Source organism: Falco biarmicus, chromosome 4 (genome assembly GCF_023638135.1).
Source record: "Falco biarmicus isolate bFalBia1 chromosome 4, bFalBia1.pri, whole genome shotgun sequence".
Lineage (NCBI taxonomy): Eukaryota > Metazoa > Chordata > Aves > Falconiformes > Falconidae > Falco > Falco biarmicus.
In genome coordinates, this window is record NC_079291.1 from 25,787,691 (window position 1) to 25,806,454 (window position 18,764).

The 18,764-nt window shown below is 46.5% G+C and overlaps 1 protein-coding gene across 2 annotated transcripts in view; it reads right to left on the reverse strand.

Annotated features, from left to right (window-relative positions):
- The window catches only part of CNTNAP2 (contactin associated protein 2), a 1,159,974-nt gene that overhangs the window by 132,259 nt on the left and 1,008,951 nt on the right, over positions 1-18,764 (reverse strand). The window lies entirely within an intron of this gene.

An 18,764-nucleotide genomic window follows, 5' to 3' on the forward strand; every position in this document is an offset into this window, starting at 1 on the left:
CATATTAACTCATACACAAATGTGTTTGTACTACACATTTAGTATACTAACACTGAATTCATGGGAGATCAAGCAGGTGGGCAAAACATTCATCTGGTCATTGCCTCACCTTAGGCACGTGTTTTACTTTCATACATTTGCCTCACATGTAACTTTTCAGTCTTCAGATTTACTCTGCACAATTACACCCATTTCTTCTGAAAATGTAGCCATGTCTGCTAGGAATCTACTCATTCATATCACAGGAAAAATCCAACAAATGAAGCTGAGCAATATGGACACAATTATGATATGCCCCTAACAGTCCACTAATACATTTCTACTGGAGAAATATCATAATTAATAATATCCAAGAATGGTAATGGTACTTTAGTTAGCATGCTAGTCAATATCTGTGCAAAGTAGAATTACATTGCAAAGTAAAAAAAATTCCTAAGGTGTAGATGATATGGTAAGCCAATGAACAACTGAAACAGCTGATTCTAGTTTCATCAAGGTGTTTGCTTATCCATATTAAAAAAATTATTAAAATATCACTCATTAAATCACCACAGCTGAGTCCTTACTATTCCAGCTAATAGACACAATAAGAAACTACTTTCCATTCCAGTCAAAACTCCCGAAGATCGGTTTTCCATTATTTGATTACTGAACTAGGTGATAACACTATTATTTCTCTGGTTAGCGTTGGATGAATATGAATGAGCATGCTAAAGCCCCAGAATCTCAACACTGCTTATATATAGCACCACTGGCCCACACCCAAGTCTGGAGTATTATAATTTGTGTAATTTATTAATCTCTATTCAAATTGAAATTGAACATCTGAAATAACAGAAGAAGGCTTTAGGTTTAAATATGTGCATATGATTGCCTTCCATGTTTCTATTCCATCCCTTCCATTTAATTCTGCCTCTCAAGAATGCAGAATGAGAGGCTCTGGAAAAAGAAGCAGCTTTCCATTTACTTTAATGTATCCCAGGAGGAAAGCTGTAACGGATTTCGTGTGTGCGTGTGTGTGTGTACATGTACGTGTGAGCAGTGAGAAGGGGATGACATGGGCATTCATAGCACAGATACACAGCTTTGTGAACTAACCAGTTAGGCTAGGTCAGCTGGTTTTAACATGTATTACTATTTACCCTATTTAGACAAACTGGCAATTTTCAGATTGAATATTATTAATATTATTCTAAAGAAATGTCAATAAACGTCATCTCGTGAACAAGCTTGGGCAAGAGAAGTCTGCTAATTCATTGCAAAGTCTTTCTCTGAAAACATACCTAGTAAGAAAACAACACAGATAAAAAAGGTCTAGAATTTTATTTTCATTCATGGTATCAGGTCTCTCTCTGTCACTTTTCAGAGTGCTCCGTCAATATTAGGGTTGCTTGTGGTCTAGGCACAGGAGTGCTTTGTCAATAATCTGTTAGTACAGGATCCCGACGGAGTCCAGTATATACTTTCCCACTTGCAGATGCACCCGGACATTTACATCTCCTTCTCCTGGGAGCTACAGGTATGCTAGATGCTGGGAGACTCTCGGAACAGGTTTTATTCCACTTGCTGAATAAACTCATGTGAAACAAGCGGGATTCAGACAAAAAGTGAGGAATATATTACAGCAATGCTTGTTAAGGAGCTAATTTAGCCGCCCTGAATAACCTTGTCGAAAGGCTTGCATATCCTTACAAATGAAGTATTTTAGTCCCCTAGCTTTACATTCTCTGAATGTTACTGAAGTTACAAGCCTAAAACTCAAAGAACACATGACAAGCAAAAGAGTTGTGAGAGCTACGGGGAACCCACTATGAAATTCAATTTCAAATGGAATTTCAAATTCCTCCTGCATGAGAAAGGCTTCCCAGCCACCTCTGCCCCACGTGAGAGCAGAGTGAGCGTGCAGCTGTGTCACTGTCTGGCCAAGCTGCATGGCTGCCCCGGCTCCACTGCCAGGTGTCCTCCCCTGGCCAGGGGTGCTGTGTAGGGACCAGCCCTCCCGCCAGCATCTCCCACACCAACCGCTGCCCGCAAGCCATGCCTTCGCATGCGCACACACCTCCTGCGAGCATCACAGCTGCGGAACTGCCAGTTAGACACCTCTCTTAACTGATCACTGCCACTGTTGCACTGACAACAGCGGTGTTGAAAGCATCATGGGTTTGTTTTATTTTGTCACATCCTGGCACAATGACACCCTAGTCCCTTAACTGCAGCCTCCACTGCAATATAGTAAATTATCATTACTATTGCAATTAAGCAAATAAGAGTAGGAGTTGCTATACAAAGCAGCTATTTATTTGTAATATTTTATTTTGACCTTTTTTATGATCTTGCAAACTTGAAAGCATTGATTGTAATTTGACTTGGACTCAGTCTGCGATGCCAGGTTAAATCCTTAACCATGACAGAGCATAACCAAAATGCAGTTTGCCTTTACAGGGAATTAATTTTCAGTTGTATGTGACCTTTCATCTGTACAGTCAGAGGAGGATCATAGGATCATGGAATCATTTAACTTGGGAAAGACCTTTAAGATCATGAAGTCCAACCATTAACCCAGGACTGCCAAGCCCACCACTAAACTATGTCCCTAAGCACCACATCCATGCATTTTTTAAATACCTCCAGTGAAAGTGATTCCACCATGTCCCTGGGGAGCCTGTTCCAATGCTTGACCACCCTTTCAGTGAAGACATTTCACTTTCTTAGTTTTTAAGTGAAAATAGATTTCAGAGTTTTTAGGACTGCTATTGGTTGTGGGTTTATTCAACAGGGTGCAGCTATACAGCTGAGATTTCAAACCATCACCACCGTATGCTTACAAGCAGGACTGCCACTACCAAGCACAACTGCAGGGCCCGACAGGTGGATGCGTTCCTACTGAAATGCATGTCACCATTTTGTTGAAAAAAAAAATCAGTCGATTTTTGTTTAGTGCTACATCTAGTCTACTGAAGAGGCCCATCATTAAGGATTTACATTTCATTTGAAATGCTGTGATTTTGCTCTGCGGAAAGCCTTGGCTGCAGATGCTGCTGGTGAAAGGATAAATACAAACAGTGCAAATTGAGAGGGAAAACCTGCAGCATGAGAGAGACATTTTCAAAGACTTTTCATAACAAATTCCTATAAAGATAAAATCACCTTTTCGCACATTGGTATCCATTCATCTTAAAACACTTTCAGGGGAAAAAGACATTTTATTAAGAGCACAATGAAAATGTTTTGCTAAATATACATAATGATTTTTATCATCAAATGGTATCTTTTGGTAAGAAAAGCGCTGCAGAAGGAAATCTGTAATAAAAATCCAGTTTACAAACATTATTATTGTTGCTTGCTGTGAACCTTTGTCAGTCACTATGCCTCAAAATTTCTTTGGCACATTGTCACACTCCTTCCCTCAAATGGTTTCAACATATTGATCTACAGGTATTTTTCTCCCACTTTAGGCTGAGCAAACAGTAAATGGAGGCAACGGGGACTGGGACTTAAACCCCAGGGTAGATGTTACAGCAGCAGGGACACCAAACTAATGCAAGGTGGGAAAGGGAGTTTAGTTAGAAAAAACACTAAATGCTTAGTTTGTAATTCGTCCCGTTAATAATTATCGTGTTATGATTATTACCTAGGAGTAGCTGGACTTTACAAAATGGTGTGCTTATGTGACATAATTGAGAAAGTCTTGCAAGAAATGTTCTACTTTGTAAGAATATCACTCAGGCTAGGAGGGACAGTATTTTTCAGGGTTGCGGTAGGCTTGGAAACATTAAGCTGGGGAAGGCAGAAGGGCTTCTATTTTGAAGATGGGAAGAAAGAGGTGCCTGGAGACACACCATCCTTTTCTTTGTCCTTTCTCCCTCCAGATGCCTAAAATACCACAAAAGCTAAGGAGGACTTTTACTGTAGAGTATGGTCTAAAATATAACATATTTTTATTTTTTTCTTTGTTACCTCATCTATAATCCTATAATCAAGACCACAGCTCTGTTGTTTTAAGGTTGCTTAGTGTTTAAACTTGATTTAAACCAATTAAACAGGTATTGAGCATGCTCTATAAATGAAAAAAAGTCATCTGACAAGCCTTTTCAGTTGTTTGCAATGCAAAATTAAGTGCAAAGATCCACAAAATATGGCTGTATTTCTCACAAAGTTGCATGTTTCTTGGTGATGCCATTAAGCCTTAGGACACGGAACACACGGAAGCAGGCAAGGGGAGACCTGATGACAGCCCCAGAGAAAAATCATGGATGTTTGCCTGGATCCAAGCAGGGGTCAGAGCAATAGTTATGCCAGAGGTGCTTCAATGGACCACATAACACTTCATGATTCTATTTTCAATTTGTGCCAAGGTTGCACACAGCTCTGGTTATCTGCTGTGGAAATTAAGCTCCAACTCATTAAGCTCCTGCAAAACAGCCTTACCTCTTTCTCATTAGTTTTGCTAACCCTGAGTTACTAAGTTACTGTGTTCTTTGTAATTTGTATGGTACAAAGCGTCTCTCCTACTGCTCCATAAAGACTCAGTCTCAGACAGAATGTTGTACTATAATTACAAAGGTATGATTTCTACAAGAAGCACAATAAGTCTTTAGCCAGAAGAAATCACCCAGGCTACAAAGATTAATGAGCAGGGACACTCTAAATCTCAGATAAGAAGCTGAGTAAAGACTTGAAGATTTTTCCCATGAAGTCCCACCTCAGGGCAGAGGAAAGATATGGTTGCCATAATACTGACAAGGACAAATTCACCTCGTCCTGAGTTATGCAACATGGACTGACATCTTTTAATGTGTAGTAGCTCTGTAACTTGACAGCACGGAGTCACTGGGCTTATAGCAATCCCTTTCAGCTTCTCCCTTGCAATATTTTTGTCCAGAACTCCCTTGCTAGCTCCCATCAATACCTTCTTTCTTAGCATGATTGAAATTCATGCTTTAACACCATCAATTTCACTTTTACATTTAAACCCCATTGAAATGGATAATGGCAATAGCAGAACTGTAAAAGACGTCAGTGCTTTTAGCCCTGCTAGGCGATAGCACTAGAGAACGAATGCTGCAATGTCAGGCAGTTCTCATGTATTACAATAGACCAAAAACCTCCAGGGCCCTCATCTGCAGCAAAACAGATTTTCTATCAAAACCATTATGTGAATAAAATGTAAGAATAGTCTTCTATTTCAGAGAAGATGGATGTGTGAATGGAAAACTGTTCTGTGCCACAAAGTAATGGATTGAGATTATCCATACAATTATGCTCAACAAATCAAAGTTTTTTTCCCTTTCTTCTTTTTCCATTCTGGGAGAATCTATCTGTGCACTCTCAGAGCAGTTTGAGTATCAGTACAGCAACAATCGCAGCTGATTCAAGTCTTCAGATCTGCGTCACAAGTGGAATTGGCCCTAATGAAATCCAAACTCGCTGTTGGACTTTAAACAACTTCACAGTTAATAAAACAAGGTGGGGAGAAGGAGGAAAGGTATTCCAATCAAAAAAGAATGTCATCAGTTATTCAGGAAAAAAAGTCAAAGCAAACCGGCAGTGTTTTTTGCACAGAGTGGTACCTTATTTTGAGAGGTGTAACCGCAGGTGGGAAGCAGGCCCTCTCCTGTCAGCGGTGCGGATCTGAGTGGAGCTGAGAGCGCAGCTTCAGCCTGAGCAGGACTGGCATGTGTTGGGGACAGAGGACAGCAAGGATGGGGAGCCTTCAGTATCCTGAGTCCTTTGCTGGGAGGACTACAGTGGCGGTGGCTTCTTCTCCCTCACTGAAGGATCTGCTTGGTGTCATTTTTGGTTGTGCTAATGTGCATTTACATCTTTGTTCTTCACTGGTCTGCAACTCTGAGCCATGTTTACTCTATGTTTTACTACACTGCATTTACTACATTTAGTTTATATATAATTTACTGTACATAGGGTAAGTTTTGCATATATTCTTCCATTTCTTTGGTACCCCTGAAATCAGTTTTGCTCAGCTCCAGTCCTGAATGTATTTGATTGCTGCTGAATTGTTCATAGCCCTGGGGTCCCCTATATCAGTCAGTGCCCAGTCCTGTGTCATCCCATACCTGTACTTCTCTGCCCTGAGTCCCATGTTGCCACTTTTCAAGGCTGCTGCTATCGTACCAATTCTGTATTCCTCTGCATTGCACCATCACGTTAGTTATCTATATCTCATTCTGCACAAAGTAAATACTTTTTACTAGTGCCTATACAAAAATGTGGTTATACCATAAGAAGATAAGAAAAAGTAAAACAAACTAGGCATAGTCCCCCTGTCATTAGAAAAAAATGCTGGTTCAGCTAAACTAAATGAAACAAAACTTGAGGCAGGGGGCAAAAGACTGCAAGCCTGGCAAGCCTGTGGTCTTGCAGCCACAGTACAACATCCACAGACTGTAACTAGAGATGGCAATATTGTATGTCTTGGGCTACAATACAAATTATCAACATCATGGCAGAAAACCATTTCAAAAGAAGCATGTTAATTACTACTTAATTTAAAATTAAGATGCTAGTGTCCTGATTTACTTAATCCAAACATAAATCAAGAAAAATAAACTAAATGGAATTGTTACACAAGATACTGGCTTAATAGCAGATAAGTCCTTTGACACAGGAAAATCCCCAATTCAAGAGATGAAAAGAGCATTAACACTGCGTAACGGCAAACTGAATTACACCCTTTGAGGATAAATAAAAATACAGGTCAGATTTCAATTTTCAAGATAAAACTAGCTCTGCATCTTTCAACAAAGTAACAAATGGCTCGAAGTCCAGAACCAAACCTGCTGAGGATATTAACACATCTAAAGATGAGTTCAGAGTTAGCAAAACAGAAAAGTTAGCACTGCTGTGGTGACTGACATAGGAAAGAAAACAGATTTTACAGGATCAGTGCTGGGTTTTACAAAAAAACCATAATTTTTTAAAACAATTAACTCTAGTACGCTGTAGCATTGTAATGAAATGCATTTACAATAGAATAGAATAGAACAGAACAGACTAATACAGTTGGAAAGGAATATAAAATGATCTAGTCCAGCTGCCCGACCATTCCCCAGCGCTGACCAAACATTGAAGCATGGTTATTAAGGGCATTGTCCAAATGCCTCTGAAACAGTGACAGGTGTGGGGCATTGACCACCTGGCTGTCCAGATGGATGGAGAGGGACGTCCAGCAGCTGTGCCCTGTGCATGGCCACCAAGGGCAGGGACAGCCGCCGGGCCTCCACCCCAAAGCCCTTCCTCTCAGGGGGGCTGGGCAGGGGATGGGGTGGCGCTTGGGGAGGGCGTGTCACCCCCGTGTCACCAATGTGTCACAGTGCCATCACCTGGCAACGCAGCAGTCACAGTGCCCCGGGGGAGTACAAAAGGGGCCTCGTCCTGTGTCCCCTGTCCAGAGCTGGCCTGGCACCGGCCTGAAGACACCCGAGAGGAAGGCCTGGAGGGGCCGGTGGGATTCCCCGGGGGCTGAGGGAGGAAGGCTGGGGGACACTGGATATGAAGTTGCTGGAGCTTCTCCGCTTCAAGGGCAGCTGTGACAAGGCTATGTTCCAAGTTCATCTGATGGATGGAAATCTCGCTTGAGCCTTCAGGGAGCAGACACAAGCCCCTCAGGGGATGAGAAGAACCACCAGCACCTGGAGGTGCTCAAGGCTATCAGGCTTTTTCAGCTGGACAGCCATGGCACCACCAAGGGAATGCCTTCTTGAGGAGCGCTGCAGAGCTCACCGACTTCATCCCTGTGGAGCCAGGGGCGGTGGCCGTGAGTTATGGGATGCAGAGATATTGCCAGGGGTCCCAGAGCTTTGGAGCACCCACTGGTGCCCTGCCAGGCACAGGAAGGATTCTTGTCCCCCCAGGTCGATCAGGCCAGGGGTGTTTGGTCACTCTTGGAAGCCCCTGAGGTGGCTCCGGGCTGAGGGAGAAGAGGGCTGGGGCATCTCCCGGGAGGCGTGCCCGGCCCGTGGGACGAGGAGGCCGGTCCCGCTCACGTGCTCAGGGAACAGCCGATCGCCAGCGCTGCCTGGGGTCAGGAAGGAATTTTCCCCCGGGGCACATTGGCACTGGCCCCCGGGGGTTTTTTGCCTTCCTCTGCAGCACTGAGCGCGACCACTTGTCAGGGCTCCTGCGGTCCCTCGGGCCAGGTCACCGCCTGCTGCTGGTGCCCCACGAAGGTGGCCTCTCGTGCCCCGCAGCTGGGGGGAGGAAGGCTTTTTTTCCCCCGCGGTGGGCGAGCAAGTGTCCCTGCCCGGGGTTTTTTGCCTGCCTCTGCAGCACCCAGCAGGGCCCCTGGCCAGGGCTCCTTTGGGCCATTCTGGCCAGGTGCCTGCTGCTGGTGCCCCACGAAGGTGGCCTCGTGCCCCGCATGCGGGGGGAGGAAGCTTTCGAGGCTCCCAGGGGGCCCCCAGCGTGGCCCCCGCGGGTTGCTGCTTTTCCTCGGTAGCACTGAGCACAGCCCCTGGCCAGGGCTCCTCGGGGCCCTTTCGGCCAGGTTCTTGCCCGCTGCCCTCGCACCCCCGAGGCACCCCCGTGCCCTGGCGCTCTGGCTCTCTTGCCCATCGCAAGCCTTGGCAGGAGCCAGCTCTGCAAAACCATCTCATTGTCATTTTTCAACCGGTTGTGAATGCCGGGAACAGAAGGCTCTCCTTGTCATAGTGTTTATGGTTGGCCACTTTGGAGACAAGACCACTAGGCCACGGACGTCTGCTCTGAGGGAGTACTGCTGTTCTCAGGATATTGAGTTTTAGCTGTTTTTTCTAAGGAAAACAGCTCAGGCATTTCTAAAAATGGGTACAAGTGGGATAAAAAATCCATGGGGAAATGAGCAGGTATTGCTCACCTCACAAGGCTTTGCAGCCATTCCATCGAGGAGCTCATGCTGCTTCAGATGGAGTGCTCGATCTCAGCCTCCCCAGGGTCAGAGATGTGGGGTTTTGCCATTCTGTGGAAACCCAGTGAAACTGGATGAACACAGAACCCCTTCACAAACCGCCCGCCACACCTGCTCTTTGCAAATTTGCCTGGATGGTCAAACGATCTTGAGGCGATGCAAAGCTCTACCTCCCCCAGGAGGGATGTGCCTCCTGCCCACAAGGTGACAGAGGCAATGCCCAGGCTGGGACATGACTGCCCATTCAATCCCTTCTGCTGGGGCAGGGCTGGGAAGAAATGTCAGCAGAGATTTCCTCAGCCCGTGCTGGTAGGGAAAGGAGGTAGGAAGAAAATGACGAGAGAAGAGAATATTGAAGCTGGAGGGGACGTACAACAATCATTGAGTCCAGCTGCCTGGTCGCTTCCCAGCGCTGACCAAAAGTTGAAGCATGGTTATTAAGGGCATTGTCCAAATGCCTCTGAAACGGTCGTGACAGGCATGGGGCATCGACCACCTCGCCAGGAAGCCTGTCCCAGGGATTGACCATTTGAAGTGTGATCAAGGAACAAAACAAGTTTTGTACGTTTTCCCAAGAGAATGACCTCCCCACAAGCAGGGCAGGAACAAATGTCCCTTGGTGCATCGGTAAGGAGTGGTGAGAGAATCCTGCGCCTGGGGGGCTGCGTCACCCCTGGTCACCCCCGTGTCACAGTGCCATCACCTGGCAACGCAGCAGTCACAGTGCCCCGGGGGAGTACAAAAGGGGCCTCGTCCTGTGTCCCCTGTCCAGAGCTGGCCTGGCACCGGCCTGAAGACACCCGAGAGGAAGGCCTGGAGGGGCCGGTGGGATTCCCCGGGGGCTGAGGGAGGAAGGCTGGGGGACACTGGATATGAAGTTGCTGGAGCTTCTCCACTTCAAGGGCAGCTGTGACAAGGCTATGTTCCAAGTTCATCTGATGGATGGAAATCTCGCTTGAGCCTTCAGGGAGCAGACACAAGCCCCTCAGGGGATGAGAAGAACCACCAGCACCTGGAGGTGCTCAAGGCTATCAGGCTTTTTCAGCTGGACAGCCATGGCACCACCAAGGGAATGCCTTCTTGAGGAGCGCTGCAGAGCTCACCGACTTCATCCCTGTGGAGCCAGGGGCGGTGGCCGTGAGTTATGGGATGCAGAGATATTGCCAGGGGTCCCAGAGCTTTGGAGCACCCACTGGTGCCCTGCCAGGCACAGGAAGGATTCTTGTCCCCCAGGTCGATCAGGCCAGGGGTGTTTGGTCACTCTTGGAAGCCCCTGAGGTGGCTCCGGGCTGAGGGAGAAGAGGGCTGGGGCATCTCCCGGGAGGCGTGCCCGGCCCGTGGGACGAGGAGGCCGGTCCCGCTCACGTGCTCAGGGAACAGCCGATCGCCAGCGCTGCCTGGGGTCAGGAAGGAATTTTCCCCCGGGGCACATTGGCACTGGCCCCCGGGGGTTTTTTGCCTTCCTCTGCAGCACTGAGCGCGACCACTTGTCAGGGCTCCTGCGGTCCCTCGGGCCAGGTCACCGCCTGCTGCTGGTGCCCCACGAAGGTGGCCTCTCGTGCCCCGCAGCTGGGGGGAGGAAGGCTTTTTTTCCCCCGCGGTGGGCGAGCAAGTGTCCCTGCCCGGGGTTTTTTGCCTGCCTCTGCAGCACCCAGCAGGGCCCCTGGCCAGGGCTCCTTTGGGCCATTCTGGCCAGGTGCCTGCTGCTGGTGCCCCACGAAGGTGGCCTCGTGCCCCGCATGCGGGGGGAGGAAGCTTTCGAGGCTCCCAGGGGGCCCCCAGCGTGGCCCCCGCGGGTTGCTGCTTTTCCTCGGTAGCACTGAGCACAGCCCCTGGCCAGGGCTCCTCGGGGCCCTTTCGGCCAGGTTCTTGCCCGCTGCCCTCGCACCCCCGAGGCACCCCCGTGCCCTGGCGCTCTGGCTCTCTTGCCCATCGCAAGCCTTGGCAGGAGCCAGCTCTGCTCTGCCCTCGGCTCCCTTTCCCCTGGGCTTCTGCCTGGTGCCAAACAGCCTCCGCTTGGCCGGGCTCCAGGCTCGCTGCCCCATCAGGAGCTGCCACTTTCCGGCTCTCCCCATGTGCAAGGCAAGCGCAGGGCAGGCATGAGAGCGCTTTCCATGCATCCCTGGCCAAGAAGAACAGTGGTGGAGCATGTTTCCAAAGGAAAAAAGTGTGCTTGTCATCAGTACAGGCCATACTTTGGGAAATACCCCATGGCACCTCAGCTATTATTATTATTCTTTTGTGCATGGTCGGTCCTGGGGCTCATTCATGAAGCTCTCACTCTTCAGCAAGCAGGCACTGCTTGGCCTGTGTCCCTGCTGCTCCTCTCTGTGGCTCTGTGCCTTTCCCATGCCAGGCTGCAAGGGATGGGTTTTCCAGCTGAACTGAGGGATGCACCAGCCTGCTCCTGGCTACACACGTGCGTTGTCTTAATGCTTTTGAGCATCGGCTCTGTAACAGATTCAGAAGAATAAAAGAAAATCCTGTTTCCACTTGTAACCTTTGTTATTTGTGCCCTTGAAGGTGTTTTTGGAGCCATGAAATCCCTGGCATTTCAGGCAAATTAGAGTCTCACGGTTGTTTTTCAACCTACAGTAAACGCCAGGAACAGAAGTGAACAGCCTGACACTCTTGCTCACTTGCCCATCGCAAGTCTTGGCAGGAGACTGGGGTGCCGGGGGTTCCCAGGGGAGGCCAGTCTTAGCCACCAAGGCCTATGAGAACCCCCAGGACCCTGGCACAAGTAGACCTGCACTGCTCGTGGGCTCTCCTTTTAATGATGTTTATGGTCGGCCACTTTGGAGACAAGAGCATTAAGCCGTGGATGTCTGCTCTGAGGGAGCACTGCTGTTCTCAGGATATTGAGGTTTAGCTTGTTTTTCCAAGGAAAACAGCTCAGGCATTTCTAAAAATGAGTACAAGCAGGATAAAAAATCCATGGGGAAATGAGCAGGTATTGCTCACCTCACAAGGCTTTGCAGCTATTCCGTCGAGGAGCATGTCCTCCTTCAGACTGAGGGCTTGGTCTCAGCCTCCCCAGGGTCAGAGATGGGGAGTTTTGCCATTCTGTGGAAACCCAGTGAAACTGGATGAACACAGAACCCCTTCACAAACCGCCCGCCACACCTGCTCTTTGCAAATTTGCCTGGATGGTCAAACGATCTTGAGGCAATGCAAAGCTCTACCCCCCCCAGGAGGGATGTGCCTCCTGCCCACAAGGTGACAGAGGCAATGCCCAGGCTGGGACACGACTGCCCATTCAATCCCTTCTGCTGGGGCAGGGCTGGGAAGAAATGTCAGCAGAGATTTCCTCAGCCCGTGCTGGTAGGGAAAGGAGGTAGGAAGAAAATGATGACGAGAGAAGAGAATATTGAAGCTGGAGGGGACGTACAACAATCATTGAGTCCAGCTGCCTGGTCGCTTCCCAGCGCTGACCAAAAGTTGAAGCATGGTTATTAAGGGCATTGTCCAAATGCCTCTGAAACGGTCGTGACAGGCATGGGGCATCGACCACCTCGCCAGGAAGCCTGTCCTAGGGTCTGACCACCCTGTTGATAAAGAAATATTTCCTCATGTCAAATCAAACCCTCCCCTGACAGACGCAGCTTTGAGCCATTCCCGGGCATCCTGGCGCTGGGTGCCAGGGGGAACAGCTCAGCACCTCCCTCTCCATGTCCCCTCCTCAGGCAGTAGAGAGCTGTGAGGTCGCCCCTCAGCTGCTTTCCCTCCAAACTAGATGAACACAGAGTCCTCAGCTACTCCACAGAGGACATGGGACATGCCTTCTAGCCCTTCACCAGCTTTGGTGCCCTACTTTGGGCACATGCAAGGACCTTAACAGCCTTCCTAAATGAGGGAGGGGGGCCCTGCACACAATGCTCAAGGTGAGGCCGCCCCAGCACTAAATGCAGCGGGATGATCACCCATTTGGACGGGCCGGTGATGCTGTGCTTGGTGCACCCCCGGGTGGGGTTTGCCCCCGTGGCTGCCAGGGCACACTGCTGACTGCTGCTGAGCCTCCTGTCAGCCAGCACCCCCAGAGCCCTTCCTGCAGGGCTGCTCTCCCGCCACTCCTCTCCCAACCTGTACTTGTGGCCGGCTTTACTCCCTCCCAGGTGCAGGATCCGGCAACTGTTCATCATCAGTTTCATGCCACTGATGACTGCCTGATGCCCCAATCTATCAACAGCCATCTGCAAGGCCTCTTGTGCCTTGGGAGAGTCAGCAGCCACCTCCCATTCCAGTATCAGCAAATTTGCTAAATGTGCATTCAACTCCTGCATCCACATCACTGATACAAATATTGAAGAGAACTGGCCCTAGAACTGAGCCCTGAGGAACACCACTGGTGACTGGTCAGATGTAGCCAGATGCAGCCTTATTCACTACAACCCTTTGAGCTTTGCCTTTCAGGCTGTTCTTCACGCCACAAACCCATTCATCCCACACTGGACAACCTGTCCAAAAGGATGCTGTGAGAACAGTTCCAAAATGCTTACTAAAATCCAGAAAAGCTACATCCATCTCCTCTTCATCCACTATGTAGATGACCTTATCATAGAAGGATATCAAATTAGTTAAACAGGACCTTCCCTTTATGAATCTATGCTGACTGTGCCTGAGGGCTGCATTCTTCTTTAAATACCTTTTAGTAGTACCCAGAATAAACTTCTCCATAATTTTTCCAGGAACTGTGGTTAGACTAACAGGTCTGCAGTTTCCTGGGTCTTCCTTACACCCTTCTTGTAAATTGGAAGAAAGCTGGGTAGCTTCCCATCAGCAGGGACCTCCCCAGGCTCCCAAGGCCTTTGGTAGATGATGGAGAGGCGTCCTGCCATAACATCTGTTAGCTCCTTCAGTACTCTGGGATAAATCCCATCAGGGCCCATGGGCTAGTGAACATTCAGCTGATACATCTGGTCCCTTACAATTTCAGTGTCCACAAGGGAAAGTCACTTCTCCCACAGTCATGGTCCTTTGAATCATGGGACTGAGCAGCCCAAGGTCTATCAGTATTATTAAAGACTGAGGCACAAAAAGCATTGAACGCCTCCACTTTTTCTTCACCCCTATTAGTCAGATGACCAGCAGTCATCCGTCCAATGTTTTCTTTAGACCTCCTTTTGTTATTAATGTACTTTAAAACAGTCCTTCTTGTTATCTGAAACAACACTGGCCAGTTTTAACTTTAACTGAGCTTTAGCGTTTCAAGTCTTCTGTCTGCATAAACAAAGCATAGCTCTGTACTCTTCCTGCAAAGGCTGTCTTCACTTCTAGAGTTTATACAGTTTCTTTTTCCTCCTGACTTCCAAGTGAGCTTCCCTTTTCAGGTAATGCACTCTTCTGCCCCATTTGTTTGACTTAGGACACAAAGGGATTGCCTGCTCCTGTGCTTCTAAAAGGTGGTTCTTAAAGACTGATCAGCACTCATGGACTCCTAAGCCCTCAAAAGCAGATTCCCAGGGTAGACTGCTAAACAGCTCCCTGAATAGCTTCAAGTTTTCTCTCCTGAAGTCCAGGGAAGCAACTCTACTGTCCTTTTTTCTCATTACACTGAAAATTTTAAACTTCACCATTTTGTGATCACTGTGGCCAAGACAACCACCTACCATCATGTCCCCCACGAGTCTTTCTCTATTCACACATAGCAAGACTAGGAGGGCACCTTTCCTAGTTGGCTCACTGAGTACCCGTGACAAGAAGTTATCTCCTACAGATGTCAAACATTTCCAAGACCTGCTGGTCACAGCATATTTTGACTGATCTAACTAAATCTGGTTTCTTCTAAAGGATGGGAATGTTAAAAACCTTAAGAGATTGAGGGAATCTGGCAGAATTGGGCTGGATGTCTGCCTTTATTAGGATTTGCAGGAGGCTTGCAGGGGTCTAGAGCAGGGGTCCTCAAACTACGACCCGTGGGCTGGATACAGCCCCCCAGGGTCCTCAATCCGGCCCCCGGTATTTACAGACATCCCCCCCCCCCCGCCCTCTGGGGGCTGGGGGGGGAACCAAGCAGCTGCAGATGACTGCCTGCCACTTCATCCGCGCACCGGCCCCCTTTTTAAAACGTTTGAGGACCCCTGGTCTAGAGTTTCAAAGCCAGGAAGAGATCAATATGTTCAGATGCAGGCAAACAAGAAAGTACATTTGAACTGAAAAACTGTGCTTATGGTTTTTAACCTCTTCGATTTCTATATTATGCCTCAAACTCAAGGCAGTCCCCTGAGACTTCACTTCTGGAAGTTCACTGCATGAATCCTTTCTGAAAGTGAGATCCTGAAAGAGGCTAACTGTCTCTGTGCATTTGGGTGGTTATCTTCCAGTGATGCCTTTGCCTCCTCTGGTTGTGGGAAGGTTGTTTGGTCTCCACTCATTGTCCTTTGCCACCTCTTCTTTTACGGCAAATACCAAAAGTCTGCATGCCTGTCACTGCTGTGACAACCATTGATCTCATCACAGAATCTGTCACCTTTTCACACAGGCCCGAGGTCTAAAGTCCCAAACTCCTTCATGCAGAACTAGATACTGAGGAGAAGGTAAGTGTCTTTCAGAAATTACAAATGCAGGCTACCCATAAATTGCCTGCTTAGAAATGAAAGAGTCCTTGCCCTATTATCTGGGATCAACTTGTGTCCTATGGTCAGTAATGAAGGACATAAACCAGCTCACATTAAGACTGCAATAAGACGGATAGCAGTTTATCTCCTTGCTGTTATAAATTACCTGTTTTCATAAAGAGTCTCAAGTGACATAACACTTACAAGACATAGATCAATGGATATAAACAGAGATCCTAAAGTTTTACTTTACTATGCCAGTCACTATATTTGCTGAGTGAGAGAAAAGTGCAATCACATTTATCAATGAAATGTTGGAGTCAATGAAACAGATTCAGTGATGCAGAAAAGTTTCCAGCACTTGCTGTGTTACCTGCAATCATCTTTGCAAGATCATTTTTTCAAAAGTCTTTCCTCCTGGTGACAATGCCTAATCACGATGCATACCCTGTCACTGCTGGCATCATTACTGTCATCCATCTAAAGAATGAAAGGTCCCGATATGGCATGGTTTACAACCTGGACTTGTGTAATGTGCTGATGGAGCTTTAATGATGCATGTAAACTGGTGTCCTTTCAAGGAATTTTTCTTTAAACAATAACTGACCTGCAAACATCAGCTTGATCACCCCTGTGCCACAGTCATCATGGTGTGTAGGAACCCTGCCATGATGCCAGAATGGTAAACATTAAATACAGGAACCTGCTGCTGTCCACAAAGCACATTACTAGCTATAAGGATCTTAATCTCTGTTGCCTTGTAGGTATTGGTGGGTATCTGTAGCTGTGTAAAGCAACTGTAAGAGCTTGCCATTCCCACCTGGTAGTACTGCATAACCACCACATGCTCAGCAAGTGACTGTGTAAGACATAAGGCAAAGACACAGGGACAATAATGTAAGAAAACAACGACCTTTCTTAACATCTCAATTCCTCTGTGGTACTAAATTTATTCCATGTGCTGTGGAGGTGAACTGCAGGAAAGGGTGGTTCTCTGACCCCTCTTTTCTGCTCTCAAGATCCTTGGCTAGGTGTGTGGACAATAAGATGCAGTTCTAGAGTTCAGTAGAGGCAAAGAGCCATTGCACTGGCCCAACACCATGTGGACAACATGATCCAATAACCATTTCTACTTCTGCCATTCCCATTTGCTATCCCTGACATGATATTTTATAAGAAAGACGGCTGGGTAATCTCTATGCAGTTCTCCCCCTCTACATTTTCTCATTTCTGGAGGAAAGTTTCTCTGCTTAAGGTGACATTTCTGTTCCTGGGTGCGGCTTCAAAGTCACTGGTGTTTGGCTATGGATCTGGTCTCAATGTCCTGACTCTTTGGCCATCTGATTTATGTTCTACTTGAGCAGCTCCACTTTCACAATGGAAAATGTTCTTCAGAATTAATATGTAAGATACAATTTAGTCTTGATGTAACACATTAACTATTCTTCATGTCACTGAGTCCAGAATTACCTGTTAATTCACAGAGATCATAAAATTATTTTGCTTGATCTTCTATTACTGGATGGGTTTCAGAGCCTTCTGAACTAAAACTGAGAATATTTAACTCAACAAGGTATGATTAGGTCCTTTGATGAATCATAGTCCTCTCAGCTTTGATGAAACCTGTGGCTAAAAAAAATTTGCTTGAAGTATTTATTTAATTCAGCAGGTGCACTGATACAAAGTTACGCTGTTCTACTGCTTATCTGTAGAAATATACTTTTAATGACTCCTTTGTTCATGTCCCAATCCAAATTTCATAGGGATTAAGAAATACTGAAGATGTGCATCAAACCTACAGTTAAAGAGTAAAACTATAATCTTCGTTCTCATGGTGCCACTCCAGTTTTTTTGCTGTAACATTATTCCAGGTCCAACTTCCCATAATACATTGTCTAGGCATGTGGTTTTTACTGAAGGTTGCTATTTATACTATCCAGGCCATCAGTTAAGAGCATCTGTGGAGAACCTGAATTCTAGAGATGGACATCCTGTGCTGAATCCAAACAGCTAAGGGCTTAATACCTCTGTGGTCCCCCAGTCCTAGACTGCTCTAGGAGATAAGAAGAACCAGTGGAGTCTACTTTATGATACTGTTGCACCCCATAAACTGAAGCTTTGGCTAGAACATCTGCTCTATTATGTGCTCTGGCCTTGGACATACTCTTTGATATTCCTATGGTGGTCTAGCCTCTTCCACTTCAGTCACTAATATCAGACTTTGCAAGAGAGTCTTTGAAAAGTATTTTTATGATTCATTTCTATGTCATCTATGGCAGAAAAAACTTCTCCCTTGGCTGCATTTGAGCCCTTCTTCCATTTGCTGCCTGTTCCTTACCTTTCCAATAACTCATTAAGTCTATCACTGTGCTCAAAGATCTGACGGTGATCTTACACTATCTCAGCTATTGTTCTTAATCCAAGAATGCAAAGAGAAAGTACTGACAGTATTTCAGTTTAAAAAGTTTCCTGTACTAAGTTGTCCCCTAGAGCCTTGTGCCTGGCTATACTTCCTTTATCCACTGGTTTTAGCCTTAACACTACCATCAATGCCATTGTTATCAAAAAGTCAAGTCACATGGGCAAAGTCAGTCAGGTGAGCTCCTGTAGAACTGCAGCTGTCACTCTTTGAGCAGTTATTGGCTAGGTACTTTTCAAATAGCATAGAGGTGACACAAGCAAATATATGTAATATAATAGCAAATCTAAAGCAGAACCTTGACTAAAAATTTTTAGACTAATTAGGTCACTGTTTGAAGAGAGAAGAAGGGATCTATTTCACTCCTGTTGCAGCTAGTCATAAAATTCTTAGGGATTTGAGTGGCTGCAGCATTGAGACTGAGAATCTGAAATGTATATATAAGTTAAAAATGCCGTTATGAATTTAATGAGGAATAGAACAAATCAGAGTTTACATATATACATATATATATATAAGAAAGACTTACACATAGCAACCCCCAATAGAAAATGATTAGCTTTAGCATTCTGAAAGAACCTAGTACCAATATCGGTATTAAAGGTTTAACTTCTCTAGAAGACCCCTTTCAACCTCAACTTTTCGTGTGAAAGTATGAAAAATGATCAGAGGAAAAAAATAATCTGGTTCTGGTTTAAATAAAAATGGTAAGGATCAATCTCATTCAAAAATTGAAATAAAATTAGTATTCTGGAGGTGAAATGGTTTGTGAAAGCAAAACACTCCTCTACACCTACCCATCTGATTCTGACAACTTTCACTTCATTCTGGCATAGTTCTACTGTTCATGGAATTACAGTCAGTTTATACAAACCTGAGATAATTT